A 17,328-nucleotide genomic window follows, 5' to 3' on the forward strand; every position below is an offset into this window, starting at 1 on the left:
CCATCTGAAGGTTAATCGAAGTTAATATAGTATGCTTGAAGTTGTCTAATGCCTGATAGGAGGACTATTGTGGTCAAATTTATCAACAAAGTCTGGCAATACAAACCTTAAGTAAATCACACGTTACTGTAAGGTAGGAACGAAATATAGGAGAAACAGATGGCATTGTGAAAAATCTGTGGATAAAACGGATCTGTCTCAAAACACAGATCTGTTCAAATTGTGCATCATACTCATATACACTGTGCATTTGCTTCAGGGTCTCCTTTCTCCATGCGAATCATAATTTCAGCTAAATTTGCTTCTAGCTTATAATGGAAAAACAACATTTTTAGACACTCTTTGCTAGAATAAGAATTCTAATCTGAATCTCAGCTGGGCTGACATATTGGTTATACACTAGTCTATAGTCTCATTTAATGTCATACTAATAGTATAAATCCTTTTCTTATAAATGGGAGGGACTCTGGAAAAATGAATATGTTACTGGTATCCAAACCAAGTAAGTCAGCATTGTGTTGCTGAATAAAGCAAAATAATTATATTTGCTTGTCTAAAAATTGCCATAATTATAGCATTTATATCTCTTTTTATCCTCAAGAAATTCTCACAGTGGCAAATATTTACACCCCAAACGTTATATTATTAATCAAGACAAAAAAAATTATACATTAGAAGACTGATGTCAGAAATATTCTGTTGATTTATTTTATTGTGACTTTAAAAAGGAATTTGGAGATGGGTTCTTTGTCCAGTAGGGGAGATACAGCCTGACTCCCAATATATCCTTAGTTTCAGAAATGAATTTCTGATGTTTGACCTGGTGAGATGAGAACAGAAATGAAAATTGCTATTATCTTTGTTGTGTTTTTTTTTTAATTTAAGCTAAAGCGAGGGCAGATGAACCTCCTTTCCTCCCCCCTCCCAACAAATGTGTGTAACAAAAGAAAAAGTACTCAAAAAATAAACCAACCTTATCACTATGCTTTCATTCTACCCATTTCTCCCATTCTGTGTCATGTTTGTTTCAAGTAGTGTTTCCAGTATGCTTTAAAAGTGTCAAGTACAATTCAGCCCTTATTTAAGCCTATGGGCACAGCTGTAAACCTAATAAATTAGACAATGGTAAAAACGTTACAAAAACAAAAGAACACCAAAGAATCATTTTCAGATAATTACATCTAATGTGCATATTGTCTGATGGCAAGTGCAGAAGTCCAGTTAGAAACCTGTCTTACCTTTTACCATGTCCATTTCACATGCATAGTCATGCAGAATGTGACATTTAAACTGAGCAAATTGTTATATAGACGTTTCTGAAATTGGGGCCCTGTTGATATGTTTTGCTTTTTGGTTCCTAGTAATCAAATTACTGCATCGTATGTTTTTTTTAAATATTGTTTTCTAATGTTTTGTTTGAAACAAAAGTTGTGCCAGGTATCACTTTTGGGAGTGAAGTCATTTAAAACAAAAATTAGAATCATGGTCCTCGGCTGGTATAAATTGTTATAGACGTCCTAAAGTTAATGGAGCTATGAGAATTTACACCAGTTAAGATCTGCCCCAGTAGTCCATATTGAACCATGTCTGAGAGTTCCACCTGTTTTGTGTTCCTTTCTTTTGTGGACTCTAACTTGACATTGGTTTGAACTCTTCCAGGCAAATTCAGGTAGAAGAATTCACTTAAATGTCCATTTCAAGTTTTAATTTCAAAGCCTAATAATGTCATAAGAACATGAGCAAATTATGCAAATAGAAACCATGCAATTTCATTACAAATATTCTCTCATCTAAGAGCTTTCCTCCTCTTTACACAGGACTTAATTAAACATTGTATGTGAATAGACAGTGCTAATTTCTGGGGTTCAAAAGTACTCTAGGGCAAAAATTCAGTACATCTAGAACTGTCTTTTGATGTTCACCTTGTTGGTATGCACTGGCCTTAATTTAAACAGCAGTGGTATTGCTTGTCCATATTGCAAAGCTTAACTTTTTTTGGAAGAATGGCCAGAACTTAGATACATGTTAATCAAATCTCTTGGAGAGTTTTTTTCTTAAAAATTAAGAGGACTAGGTTTTCTTATTTGGACTGTGTGTATGTTTGTAATTTCCAGTTCATTCATCTGTGATGTAATAATAGGTACATAGTTCCTAAATTATCTGCCAATCTGAAACATGCAGGTTAGTGAAAGTTATGTACAAATGTAAGCATAAATTCTAAGGGAAAAAAAAGAATTAAGCTATTAGATGCTGCTTGTACAGGTTGAATCTCCCTGGTACAGCATCCTCCAGACCTGACTGCTCCTGAATGAAGAAGTTTGCTGGTCCAGTGGAGGTCGGTTCCATCCCTCTGCTGACAGACTCTGGGCTACATCAGAAGACAGCTTCTCTCCCAGCAGCAGGGCCCCCGCCCCTTCCCCCATTTATAAGACTCCTGGCTCTGGAGCTGCCAGAGCCATCAGGCCTCCGCTGCTTCAGGGCTGCTGCAGCATGGACCAGCCTGTTTCCCACTGTCCCGGGGCCAGCCCAGGCCGCTTGCTCCACGTCGGACACTGGGCTCCTAGGCCTTTCTGGTCCATGTTTCTGTACCAGAGAATCCTGTACCAGAGAGATTCAACTTGTACCTTGTTTGGGTAACATATTGTATAGGAATTGGTCTGTGAGAGTCCTGTATTGTGTTACATCTGTTTGCATTTGATCCGATGGTTCCACAGAGACAATGTGGCAGTCTGGAAATTAGTAAACATAAGGCTTGCTTGTGTGCTGTCTCCCCTGAGGTCCTTAATTTTATCCCAGATAAATTGCAGCTCTCGCTACCACTTTTTATAGATGTAATTTAATAGTTCACAAAAGAGGCATGAAGGGATCAATTTGTTTAAAGCTTAAATGGAAGAAAAACAATTAATTTGTCAAAAAGGAAGAACTTCAAGGTAAGTCAAGTAATTGAAGTATATCTTTAACAGTGAGATGTGTACCTGACAAATCTAACATTTCCCATGTATATTGGAATAAATTGTAGCATTAAGCCTCTATGTTCCTGTATGTATGAAGCCAGTAGAATAAACATTATGTTGGATGTGAAGCTGCTCTCAGTTCAGAATTTAGGGAGTTCTGCTGTTGATTTCAGTGAATTAAGGATCAGTATATGAACTCGTCTGTGAGGAAAAACCTTGTATGTAAGGCCATGTTCTAATTTTTGCCTTACCCAGATGGAGGGGAGTTGTTTGGTGTAGCTCCTAAAGCATTCCTGGATTGAGGAGTATACATGGTGTCCTTGTAGGGTGGGCAGATTGCAAGTGTGAAAAATCGGTACTGGGTGTTAATTGCATGGATATAGAGAATATACAGAGGTCTCCTAATGCCAAAAAAAAGTTTGAAGGGGTGTTATAAGTCATTCTTCAGGGCTTAAATCAAACTCTGACCATTACAGATCAGAATGAGACGTATGTGTAGAGCAGATGATTCCTCCTGTGGTGTTCTTATTCCATCCTCTGAAACACTGGTTTTGGCCACTGAGAGACAGGATGAACCACTAGGCTGAACCAGTATAGAAATTCAGATGAGCTACTTTACATTAGCTAATCAGATTGTGAGAATCAACTCTTTAGCACTCTTATGATTACTTTAATTCCCTTTAAAAATCTCAAGGTATAAACAAATTTCCCTACAAGAAAATTATTTCAAATATTACACGCAGACATGAAGAGTAATGCAAAGCAATGGTTTTGTTTCACATTGTGGTCATTTAAAAGGTCCTGTGCCCTTCAGTAGGACATTAGTAGGTTGAGTGATAGGTTAGGCTGGCATCAGTAATATGTGCTGTTACAATGATAACCACTATTGCAGGAGCTGTCCAAGTGTGCAAGATTGATTTGTTATCCAGGCTAATTGGCAGCAGTCCTTAGCCATCAGAGTGCAATTACACAGAACTCTGTCCAAATTTATGACATTTATCTTCTTGCCTGTCTCTTGCTTTCATTTATTCTCAGAGCATCTTAGTGATTTTTAATTTAATAGGCTGTGATAGGATTTTGCTCTTCATTGAAAATAATATCACTCAGTCATTTCCTTCCCTTCACTGTGCTAGATTCAGAGCACATTCTAAGTAATCTTTGGGTCATTTATTTGTGTAGTTGTTCTAAGGGCCTATTTTCCTTTCTCTTGGATTGATGAAATGTCATCTCTTCCGCTTTCAGCATCCAGTATTAAACATTTCTGCAGTAATGCCGGTCCTGTGGGCCAAAGGAAGTTGGCTGTTCAAGGACTGCAATATTTATGTAGGGCACTCAGAGCATAAGTCTTTAGAAAGTTCAAGTGAGTACTCTGATTGTGTTAAATATTGAGTCCCTTGAGGGTGGCCAATTTGGTATGTGTATTTGTTACTGGAAGACATACCCTGCCTTGCCCAGGTCCAGTGCAGGGACCACGTAGGCCTCCTTCTGGCATTCCCCAGGCACGGGGAGGGGAGGGGAGTTAGGGACTGGCAGGGTTTCCCTTCTCCCCACCCCCACCCTGCTAGCTCCTCAGTCTGGCGTTGGGGCCATGGGCCAGGAGGAGTAGGAGTTTGGGACAGGAGGGCCACTTACCTTGGTGGTACAGCTGCCCCCAGTGGTTATTCTGTAGTATAACTGTTCCCTGTGTACATCTCAAATTTGAGAAACTTTACAATATAGAAAACTGCATACATCTACTTTTTTGCATGACTGGGAAGTGCAGCTTTTCTGAATGTTAAGATATTAAGAGTTTGCCATATCAATAGCAAATTATTATGGAATCTGAATGCCAGCTATAAAGGACTTTAGGTAGCTGTTGTCCAGAAATTCATTAATTTCTGCTTTCCTCATGGCATTAGGTAGTTTCAGATAATGAAACTGCAGAAATCAAATGTATGTGAGCATATAGTAAAGTGCTCTATTTTAGCTCCTGCTGGGTTCAAGGTAAATGATGCCCTCAGAAGCACTAATCATCACAGCATAACAACAATATTAGCACTGTAGATACCAGTCACACTGAGGGCAGAATGTGACCTATTCTGCATCACCTGCCATTACATCTACACTATCACAGATATATTAATATATTCAAATCTCCAATTTCAGACCCTGATGTTTGTATTATCAGGGTTTCTGACTCAGCTACTGACCCATTTTTAACACAAAAAAGCAGAGAAGCATTAGGTTACAATCCAGACTTTGTATTCAAAGGACCTTACTCACCATTCCATAGTAAATCAGTACAATCTCTGGCATAAAACTGTAGTACTGTATCAGATCCACAATATGCTTCTTACCTTCATCTGTCCAGAATGATTCTTGGTTGTGACTTGGGTGGAAAAAGAGTAGCTCTAGGTAACCCCTTTCCTCTTCAAATGCCTAATCTGGAAGGGACCTTGAGAGGTCATCGAGTCCAGTTCCCTGCCCTCACAGTAGAACCAATCACCTTCTATATCATCCATGACAGACAATGCCTATCTAACCTGCTCTTCAATATCACCAGTGATGGAGATTCCACAACCTCCCTAGGCAATTTATTTTTCCTATTGTCCAACCTAACCACCTCTTGCTGCAATTTAAGCCCATTGCTTCTTGTCCTATCCTCAGAAGCCAAGGAGAACAATTTTTCTCCCTTCTCCTTGTAACACCCTTTTAGATACTTCATAGACAATGTCAGCTCCCAGACTACTACACTTGGCAACACAATATCGGAAGGAGGTGGGCAGCCCTCGGTAGAGAAAGAACAGGATAAGAACTATTTAGAAAAACTAGTCATACACAAATCCATAGGTCCAAATTTAATGCATCTGAGGGTACTGAGGGAGTTGGCAAATGTCATTTCAGAGCATTTGGCCATTATCTTTGAAAATGTGTGGAGATTGGGAGAGGTCCTGGATGACTGGAAAAAGGGAAATGTAGTGCCCATCTTTAAAAAAGGGAAGAAGGACAATCCAGGAAATTATAGACCGGTTAGCCTCACCTCAGTCCCTGGAAAAATCATGGAGGGGATCCTCAAGGAATTCATTTTGAGGTGCTTGGAAGAGGGGAAAGTGGTCAGGAATAGTCAATATGGATTCACCAAGGGCGAGTCATGCCTGACCTACCTGATTAGCTTCTATGATGAGGTAATTGGCTCTGTGGACATGGGGAAGTCAGTGGATGGTGAATACCTTGACTTTAGCAAAGATTTTGATACGGTCTCCCACAGTATTCTTACAGCAAGTTAAGAAAGTATGGATTGAATAAATGGACTATAAGGTGGACAGAAAACTGGCTAGATTGTCAGGCCCAACAGGTAGTGATCAACAGTTCAATCTCTGGTTGGCGGTCGGTTTCAAGCGGAGTGCCCCAAGAATCTGTTCTAGGGTCGGCTTTGTTCAACATCTTTATTAATGACCTGGATTGCATCGTCAACAAGTTTGCAGATGACACTAAGCTAGGGGGAGAGGTAGATATGTTTGAGGGTAGGAATAGGGTCTAGAGTGACCTTCACAAATTGGAGGATTGGGCCAAAGAAAATCTGATAAGGTTCAACAAGGACAAGTTCAGGATCCGCAAGATCGATATACCTCCTTTTTGGGGGCATAAGGATCTTGCGGGAAAAGGGGGTTTTGCGCAAAAAGAAAACATCCACACTGCTTGTTTTTGTGCAAAAACTCCAGCACAAAAAGGGATCAGCAGAAAATATGCAAAATAAGTTTGCGACTCATGCAAATGAGTCCCTCGTTAGCATATTTTTTGCCAAGAAAACTCGTAGTGTAAATGAAGCCCGAGGGTGATGAAACACTGGAATGGGTTACGTAGGGAGGTGGTGGAAACTCCATCCATAGAGGTTTTAAAGTCCTGGCTGGCATAAGTTAGTTAGGGTTGGTACTGCTTTGGGCGGGGGGGAGGGTTGGACTCAGTGACCTCCTAAGGTCTCTTCCAGCCCTAGGATTCTATGATAAACTGCTATCATATCTCCTCTCTGTCTTCTCTTTTCTAAAGTAAACAAGTCCAATTCTTTCAGTTTTCCCTCATAGGTCATATTTTTTAAGACCTTTAATCATTCTTGTTGCTCATCTCTGTACCTTCTCCAATTTCTCCACATCTTTCTTGAAATGCGGTGCCCAGAACTGGACACGATACTCCAATTGAGGCCTAATCAGCACAGAGTAGAGCGGAAAAATAGCTTCATATGTTTTGTTCATAACACTCCCGATAATGCATCTGTGACAGACCCGGCCGTGTCTGGGCACAGCTGAGGGCGTCCGCTCAGGGCGAATTGCTCAACTTCAGGGCTCCTTACAGTCCCCAGACTGGTGACCTCTCCAAACAGGCCACAAACCAGTCCCACAGAGTGCTTCAGCTGCCTGCCTGAAGCCTCACGAGCAAAACCCCTCCGACACCCCAGCAATATCCATGCCCCAGATGGCCCCGGGCCTCATACACAGGTGGCGGGTCTTAGCACCTAATCCCACCTACCCTGAACAAGTTCTGTCCAGTTCCAAGAAACCAGCCACAGATCCCTGGCCCTTACCCACAAATCACGCTGAGCCAGTCCTTTAGCATCTAACATCTAAAGGTTTATTACCATAAGAAAGAAAAGCATGAGAGTAAAGTTGTTAAAGGATAGTACATTACGTGCATCGAATCTCCCAGTTCTCGATACAGGCTCTAGCAGAGATGTTACAGCGTCCCCCCCCCAGCAGACCAGGGAGATGCGGAGCAAAGCGGCAGAGGACCCGGGCCGGACCGTGGCACTTACAGATCAGTGCTGCGGGTCCGGCCCAGGTCGTCCGCGGCTTTGCTCAGCGTCTCCCTGGTCTGCTGGCTCCCCCAGCAGACCAGGGAGACGGGGAGCAGCTTTTCTCGCCCTGGAGGAGGCGGGCGGCGGGACCAGGCGTCCCGCCGCTCCAGTCCTCGGGGCGAGAAAATCCCCGTTCGTAACTGCGGATCCGACGTAAGTCAGATCCGCGTAACTCGGGGACTGCCTGTATTTTTCCTGTGGAGCTTGTAGAAAGAAAGGATTGCATCACAGCTATTCTGCTTTGTCTCCCACATCCCGGGTGCCCTAGCCACTGGGCTTCTGGATAGAAGACTTCATCTCTTTCTTTGGTTTTGTGACTGGCACCTATGTCCCCTTCGGAATCTAGCACCCCCACCTTTTTCTTGTCCAAAACTATTCAGCAAATTTTTGTCAAATTCACTGTAGGGTTTTTTTCATCTGAAACAAACCTACATTTTTTGACAGATAAAGATCTCTGTTTGGAAATAAGGATGGAGAAAGTTTCATGCTTTTCTCTTTTAAAGAGACTAGAGTAGAAATATACACAGTCACGCACTGAATGTTGGTGTTATTTGAAGAGCTTGTGTGTGGTAGCTTGGCAGGATGGATATTTGTTAAAGAGGCTTTAGATTACTTAGGAAAAGAATTAATATCAGTGCACATAATCTGCTTGTGCAATGCAAGGCTAAAAGGAATATTAGGCATATACCGGAATTTAACATCAGCAGTTTGGGTATGAAGTATAAAAAATGATGAATGACATACAGGAAAAAGCAAGTGATGGATTACAGGGATTAATCCATCAAAAGATTGGTTGTAGGTCACATCATTGTAATTCTTGTAGAAAGTGGAGTTTAGGCTGGGTTTGAGGGGGAGTACTTGGATAGAAAAGTTGGCTTAGTGTTTTTACAGACAATCTCTGTTGTATAGGAAAGAGTCTTTGCAGTTTACTGTTTTGCCATTCAGTTTCCAGAGTTTTATCTGGAACAAATGCAAAGTGTTTTGGTTTAAGTACTTTATGTGAAGAGATGCTAATCACTTTATATTCAAAACTAAAAATAACAGTCCACTATAGGCCCACTTTTCACTCAGCAAAACTAAACAAATTGTCTTGAAATGTCACAGACAGGATGTTCTGCAGAGGAGAATTACCTGTAAAGTTAGAGGCACGTGGGGCATGATGCTTTGAAGATAGGAAGGTTGAAATAACATTATTTTTTTCCCTTGCCATCATTCCAGAATGCAATAGCATCAAACAACAGAACAAACACATACAAAATAAACAAGATTTATTAATCTTATGTCTTAGATAAATGCCCTTCACTAGTTTAAGAGAGTTCATTCAGAGAATTATTTAGTTTGTAAAACTAGTTTCTACATATAGTGTAGGCCTTATACAGAGTATATAAACCCTGTATTTTTCCTTCTGTTACACCTTGGTTCGGTGATGTGATGGGAGCCTCAAGGGTTAAAGCCGACTACCCAGTGAAAACTACTGGATGATGGTGAAACAAATGATATTTATTAAGTGGTCAAAACCAGCAATTAACAAGTAGGTGTTTAAACTAGCAATTGCTTAGTACTTTTACAGCGTAGAAAAGCTTGGGCACAATTATACCCAACTGATTACAATTCTTTGATTACAATTCACTTATATCAAATCACTATCCCTAATTCGCCTAAGACAACGTAGCATACAAATGAAAAATACAAAAAACAAAGCCAAAATAATGATAATAAAAGAACCACCCACAGCCAATCCCTCCAATGTCACTTTAGGACAGCTGGTGGAGTTAGTCATTGATTTTTTACTGTTACAAGTTGACAACTCAAAGGTTTTTCTTCTAACACTAATACCTGGGCTAAAGCTTAACCCTTTCACATAGCACAAAATCACACTATCTATACAATACAATTAATATGACTTACTTATACTTCACAGGATTATAGGATATAATTAATACAGCTTAACTATTAACTAAACCATCAATTAATAAATTTAAGCAATACTTACAAATCCAGAAACGATAACAACATAAAGACACACTAGAACTCGGAGCATGCTCAGGACTCGTGCACCCCTATATTTGATTCGAAGGGTGGAGAGGCAGCCTCAGGGTGATCAATCCTTTAGCCGGGCAAAAAAAGACACGTGCCCTCAATACACGGAACCTCCGTCGAACAAAGGGATTGAGGGTCTTTTATACAAAACTTCGGTGTCTGTTGCCATGCTAGGGTCTGCATTTGGCAGGGCCTGATAGGCTAGTGATGAGGTAGTATGACAATACTGCCCTATAGAAATTTTCGTGATGTATGCGTGATCCCCTCGTGGACAGGACCAGATGGGGCATAGTTAGTGTTAGACAATTATGTTTTATTACCCTATGTTTACTTTTTCCCTTGCCCCTAAGACTGGTCAAGCAACGGTCAAATGAGGCTTATCTGTAAGCACTATCTAGTCATGCTCACCTCCCTATTTTTTTTGGCGCCTGTGAGTCCCAGAATGCCTATAAGATCAAATTCCATTCACAAAACTGCATTGTGCTGCCCATGTTCCTCTGAGTATCTAGGTTTTGTGTGAGGGGCCTTGTGTGGCAGGATGGGCTATACGCGAAGGCTATGGACAGAAAAAGCCTGCTTTACAACATGCCCCCGTGGCCATGGCCGAGCGGCCCAAACGCCACTGATTATACCTCCTCCTTGTCCTCAACGCCTTTATCGGCGCCAAGTAAAGATTTTCTTTCAATGAGAAGCACTTGCGCAACAATGCGTTTTGTACAGGCTTTTAAAACAGCGCATCCTAGAACAAGACAAACAATACATGTTATGAATGTGATGAAAATAGAAACAAAAAGTTATTTGTATCGTCCTAAACCAAACCATGAGGCTAGCCATTCCAGTCAAAAACAGATGCACGATTCCTGACATCCGTTACAATTTGCTCAATTTTTTCAATTACATCACTTATATTTTGTTCAATTGACTTAATTTCCATACAACATTTATTTTTAAACATAGAACCATATTGTGACTCATCTAACCAACTACAAAAACCATTTTCTTTTGCTAACAAGTAATCAAGAACTAATCTATTTTGCATAATATATACACGTATTTCTTCAATTTTATCTGATAGTAGTTTTAGTCCCTTGCTTGTTTGGTTGCCGAGGCGTTCAATAGCCAGGGCATTCAATTCAAGTTGTTCTCGCATTATCAGATTTCCAACAGGATTCCAGGTGGATATTGCTATAGCTGCTTTTCCAAACCAGGTGCCTACCGACTGCCAGAGTGAGGACAAATCGCGGGTTTTCCGCCCCACAAAACGAGGCAGTGAGGAGTCCTGTACATAAATGCCTCCTCCTTGAACGGCTACATGGCCAAAAGTGCAGCGTCCTTTTGCATTAATAGGCAACCGAGAATGGGCTTGATTTCCACAAAGCCAGAAGTGTCCCGGGTACAACGATTGGAGGCGAGGATGGTTACTGCACCAGGGAGCTAGTTCATCGTTTACATCTACGATGGTTATATAAGCACCAGGCAATGAATAGAATGGAGTAATGCGCAGACCACCATCATCGTGGCGATTACTTTCCATCTGACACACAAAATTCCTGTTTGCAAACAAAAAGGGATACGGAATAGGGGTAGGAGTAACCTGTGGATTAGTTTCTTGATACTTATCATAATACAAAATACTGGTTAGATTCAAGACTATTGTTGTTAGGTGATGTTAATAAAAAAGAATTTAGTGTGGCTGTTAAAACAAAGCCAATCCAGTGGGAAGGGGTTGGTACCCCACTCCTAGTTTTTCTGTTCACATGTCACACTTCTTGCTTCTTTTCAGTTTCTTTTTGTTCACCTGTGAAGACATTGTTAACATTCTCCTAGCTTAACAATTACTACACTATTATCTTTTCACTAAACTTTATAGTTACCAATTGATTGCCAATTGATTGATTGGGCCCAATTATTAATTTTGTTTTTGTTTAAATTCATGCTTCTGCTTTACTTAAAATATGCTTTCATAAAAACACTAAATATCCTACACACAATTACAATTGCAATACATATTACAATTAAGACACACAAGACAAACTTGAACAGAAGACAGAACACAAACTTATTATGTCATGACACAGAACCATGGTTTTTTCTTTAGTTGTTCAACTGTTCTTTAGCTGTTCTTCAGCTGTTCTTCAGCTGGTACCAGCGCTTTCTGATCTGAAAGACAAAAAAAAACATTTCTACCCCGGGGGGGAGGGGGGGGGTGACACATTATATCTTAGAATACTTTTCCTTTGCAAATGTTCTTGCTAATTTTGATCAGCCTAATGTTACCCAATGATATGCTTTCATTTTGCACACCATCTTCAGAGGGTTTAAGTGAATTACTTCATTGTTCAATTATTAAGTTAAAGGTGGCATGCCTTAGTTTCCCTCTTGTACTACAGATCAGTCTTAATGTGTGAAGCTTCAAATGATTTACTTCCACAGAGACTTTTTCTTAAAACAAGGTGTTTGCTAGTTACTATTCCATCAAACAGAAAAAGGTTTTATTTTCCTGAAAAGAATCATACTTGATGTTACAGGCTTACTTATGGGGGATAGTGCCGTCCCTCCCTTTCCAGAACAGACAGGCAGTTTGCAGACACACACAACCTCAGGTCTGATACCAACTCAAAAGTATTATCAACTTAGCCTTAAACAGAGACACAGTGAAGTTTCAGAGCTTGGATTCTTAAAACAATAACTTGTTTTCTTAGAGAGCAAATTTAACCTTTAAGGGTACAGCTTTTACAAATTTACAATGTATAGATTTATCCTTTTATGCAGTTAACCAATTAAGCTCCAGTAGAATTTCTTATTTCCCTAGTCTGCCTATAAAACTCCAAACCTTAACACATGCTTTTTCTTTCTATTGTCTGTCTTGATTCCTGCTAAATAGCTTTTTCAATGACACAAGTGTTGTCCATTATTAATTTAGTATGAAGGGTAGGCTTTTCAATTAGCCCCCACAGCTTATAGTTCCTTTTCATGGGTAAATTTAAATGTTTATTATTGCAGTTAGCTACTTATAATTTCCAAACCTTTTAGTACAGGGGTTTGAGAATTTCCTGAAGTTGCTTGGCAGCCCTTTCCTGCTTCAGCGTGCTGCTCTGTGTGTGTGTTTCCAGCCAAAATGCCTAGGGTCAGTATGGCTTGATGGTTGGCAGGTATTCTTTCCTTCAGAATTTGGAGGAACACTTCCCACAAGCTGTTAAGTCTATTTCAAAACTCAGTGTTTTACATTCTCTTTATTTACTACCTCTGATCCGTTATTTAAAGCTACACATTCCAACCATACTGTGGGGAGCTCTCCTGCATTACGCTGCACGTCCTCTAAAAGGGTTTTTAATTCGGTCCAGGATCGGGTGCATAGAACCGTGACCTGGTTAGTAAGTCCGGTTGCTGCATCATAAGTTGTTTTTGTAACGGCTACTGGGAACACTTCCACTTCAGGTTTTTTTTGCTAAAGGTGGGGTGCTTGGTGTTTTTTAAACTTTCGAGAGCTTCTCAAGGATAAGAGGGGGGGCTTAGCTGGCCCAGCTCTTTTCTCCGGAGGCACATCTATATCTCGGTTGGGATTGTTAGCCTCAATTTTTTGCTGATCCCCACACACAGCAAAACTTAGTGGTGTGTGGCTTGAGTCCAATTTTCAGAGGGTCGTTTTAAACATGACTCACAAATCCTCTGCTACTTTCTTGAGTTTAAATTTATCAGGCTTTAATTTCTTTTGCTCTTGGGATTCTTCTAACTTTTAAACTAACTCTATTAAGAGAGTGCGCCCTGGACTACCGTGGGTAACAGGGGTAGCTGGAAGGGTGGCTGACACGTGGCTATCAGATTTCTTTAAAACTCTTTCTGCCGCGGTCAAAAGTTTTGCCAGGTCTGTTTCGCTCCCTTTTAACCCTGTAGTTACACAGGCGGGGCCTTTTGTCTCCTCTTCCTAATAAAACGTGACAGAGTGGTGTGTCCTTAACAAACACCCCAGAGAAGACATTGTTAGGAGGGCTACCCATGATTTTAAGGCTTGCCCAGTTCCTTACTTTTATATTAAAAATCATTGAGGGGTTATTACTCTCATCTCCCAATTTGTAATACGTTAAATGACTAAATACATCTTCCTGAGTTTCACTTGGGGGTCTGCCTGCCCAGGGGCATTCACCACATCCTGTTCGTGACGCCATGTTACACCTTGGTTCGGTGATGTGATGGGAGCCTCAAGGGTTAAAGCCGACTACCCAGTGAAAACTACTGGATGATGGTGAAACAAATGATATTTATTAAGTGGTCAAAACCAGCAATTAACAAGTAGGTGTTTAAACTAGCAATTGCTTAGTACTTTTACAGCGTAGAAAAGCTTGGGCACAATTATACCCAACTGATTACAATTCTTTGATTACAATTCACTTATATCAAATCACTATCCCTAATTCGCCTAAGACAACGTAGCATACAAATGAAAAATACAAAAAACAAAGCCAAAATAATGATAATAAAAGAACCACCCACAGCCAATCCCTCCAATGTCACTTTAGGACAGCTGGTGGAGTTAGTCATTGATTTTTTACTGTTACAAGTTGACAACTCAAAGGTTTTTCTTCTAACACTAATACCTGGGCTAAAGCTTAACCCTTTCACATAGCACAAAATCACACTATCTATACAATACAATTAATATGACTTACTTATACTTCACAGGATTATAGGATATAATTAATACAGCTTAACTATTAACTAAACCATCAATTAATAAATTTAAGCAATACTTACAAATCCAGAAACGATAACAACATAAAGACACACTAGAACTCGGAGCATGCTCAGGACTCGTGCACCCCTATATTTGATTCGAAGGGTGGAGAGGCAGCCTCAGGGTGATCAATCCTTTAGCCGGGCAAAAAAAGACACGTGCCCTCAATACACGGAACCTCCGTCGAACAAAGGGATTGAGGGTCTTTTATACAAAACTTCGGTGTCTGTTGCCATGCTAGGGTCTGCATTTGGCAGGGCCTGATAGGCTAGTGATGAGGTAGTATGACAATACTGCCCTATAGAAATTTTCGTGATGTATGCGTGATCCCCTCGTGGACAGGACCAGATGGGGCATAGTTAGTGTTAGACAATTATGTTTTATTACCCTATGTTTACTTTTTCCCTTGCCCCTAAGACTGGTCAAGCAACGGTCAAATGAGGCTTATCTGTAAGCACTATCTAGTCATGCTCACCTCCCTATTTTTTTTGGCGCCTGTGAGTCCCAGAATGCCTATAAGATCAAATTCCATTCACAAAACTGCATTGTGCTGCCCATGTTCCTCTGAGTATCTAGGTTTTGTGTGAGGGGCCTTGTGTGGCAGGATGGGCTATACGCGAAGGCTATGGACAGAAAAAGCCTGCTTTACAACACCTTCTATCTCTGGGGGTTTTGTAGACTGTGGGGTGGGGGTTGGGAAAACTCCACTGCATCCAGGGAATGCATTTGCTCTTCCACTTTTTTTTGTGGAAGAGTAAACATGCTCTTTCAGAAGCCCCTGTATTCCTTGTTCTATGAGGACGAAGGGGGCTTTTGAAAGAGGGTTTTTTCCAACATTTGGCCCAGCCTAGACGGGCCAAATGTTGGAAAAGCCTCTTCCAACAAACGAATCGGAAAATGCTACACAAAATATATGGGGCTTTTGAGTTTAACATGTTTTCATACTTTGATACTTAGCATAGAAACACAGTTGCCAAATCCAGGCTGATGAGGAAACTCCTGAGGTCTTGATGAAAATTAATAATGGCTTGCTCTATAGGGCTATGTCTAGACTGCAAGCCTCTTTCGAAAGAGAGCATCTAGACTGCACATTGAACTTTCGAAAAAGCGGCTTGCTTTTTTGAAAGAAAGCATCCAGTGAGTCTGGATGCTCTCTTTCGAAGAAGCCCTATTTACATTGAAGAATGCCTTCTTTCGAAAGAGGAACTTTCGAAAGAAGGCGTTCTTCCTCGTGAAATGAGGTTTACTGCCATCGAAAGAAAAGCCGCGTTCTTTCGATTTAATTTCGAAAGAATGCGGCTGCAGTCTAGACGCAGGTGAGGTTTTTTCGAAAAAAGGCTACTTTTTTCGAAAAAAACCCTGAGTCTGGACACAGCCTAGGGTTCAGGAGCACATGTTGCAGATGTTGACTTATGTGTAAAAATTAGACCCCCAGCCTCCAAAGTTCTTTGACTCCATGGGAAAACTGTACAAATAAAGTAGTTTTAAGAAGTCTGTAACTAGAGACTCCAAATCTTTTAAAGTCTTTATCACAATGTGATTTAACTAACATTCCTTACCAAAGTATCTCCATTTTATTACAATCAGCATTACGGATATATTGGATAGAAAGTCAGCAGGGGATAGAGGCAGACCTAAAATCATTTGGGTGAATACTACTGCTATTCTGGGATTTCTGAAATTTGCTTGGTGTTTTAATGCAACCTTAAATTTAACTTCCAAATGTTTGTGTTGCTTTTATAAAACTGCTGTGTTCTCATGTGTTTCCCCCCCTTCTTTGTTATTATTGTCAGTTTGATTAGAAATAAACCAGATTCAAAAAGTCCACTTTTTTTAAAATCCATCCTTATGTAGAATATCATTTAAATCATATATGCTAATTAAAACAAACAAAAATCCTAAAAACACAATTTAAGGTGTTTTTTTTTAAATTCAGTTTCCCTGTTCGTGTTAGTAAATGTCTTTTCAGTCTAGTTACTTTCTTCGTCCCTCATTGACTATAAGTGACACTGACTATATGCAAAGTGCTATTGGTTATACTCTATATTAAATATACACTTATAAATAGTTTGTGTTAATGATTGATTGATAGATGTTATAAATATGGTAGGGGAATGAGGTACATCTTGTTGTTATAAACTATAATTATAAACAATGTATTGACCTGTTGGTTTCTCTAACAAACTATAACAATTGATTAGCCATTGATTAAAACAATAAATGTTCATCTATTAACCCTTAAATGCTATTTGCACATGCACCCTTAATATAAAATGAAATAATACTGTCAAATGCACAAAGTAAATATGGGGAAAATATTTTTAAATGTGGTTAATTTCTTCCAACTCTAGTCATTTTAGGAGTTATTTGTAATTATATATTTGGTACAAAATTTAACAATTTAATAATGGTTCATATTTTAACTGCAGTTTAATGAAGGTTTTTTGTTGTGGTTAGAATATGAATTTAACTCACTAACGTTATTTGAACAGACATACATCTTTTTCTCTTACATCTGACTGCAAAGCTCATCTTTGTAAAATAATTGCTTTAACTTATTTCTGCAAATTATTTTTTAACACAAGAAACATGTTGCTTTCACTTGCCAATTGCTTTAATGAAATATTGCAACAAAATTTATATATATTTTTATATAAATTTATTAAAATATAGCATTTGTGTGAATAAGGCAATGTTTATCTCATTACAAAATGTAAAGCACATTCATGTGAGAGACTAAGAAAAATGTTTTGAGTAAGACATAATGGAGGCAG

At 39.7% G+C, this 17,328-nt stretch overlaps 1 protein-coding gene and 1 long non-coding RNA gene across 4 annotated transcripts in view; one reads left to right on the forward strand and one right to left on the reverse strand.

Moving 5' to 3' along the window:
- SEMA5A (semaphorin 5A) overlaps nt 1-17,328 on the forward strand; it is a 553,406-nt gene that overhangs the window by 454,964 nt on the left and 81,114 nt on the right. The window lies entirely within an intron of this gene.
- Nucleotides 9,262-15,208, reverse strand: LOC149525346 (uncharacterized). The gene is made up of 2 exons (XR_016348887.1): nt 14,575-15,208; nt 9,262-11,982 (listed from the first exon to the last, which is right to left on the reverse strand). It is a non-coding gene; the product is annotated as an uncharacterized LOC149525346 (long non-coding RNA).

This window comes from Pelodiscus sinensis, chromosome 2 (genome assembly GCF_052426305.1).
Source record: "Pelodiscus sinensis isolate ZL-2025 chromosome 2, ASM5242630v1, whole genome shotgun sequence".
Classification (NCBI taxonomy): domain Eukaryota; kingdom Metazoa; phylum Chordata; order Testudines; family Trionychidae; genus Pelodiscus; species Pelodiscus sinensis.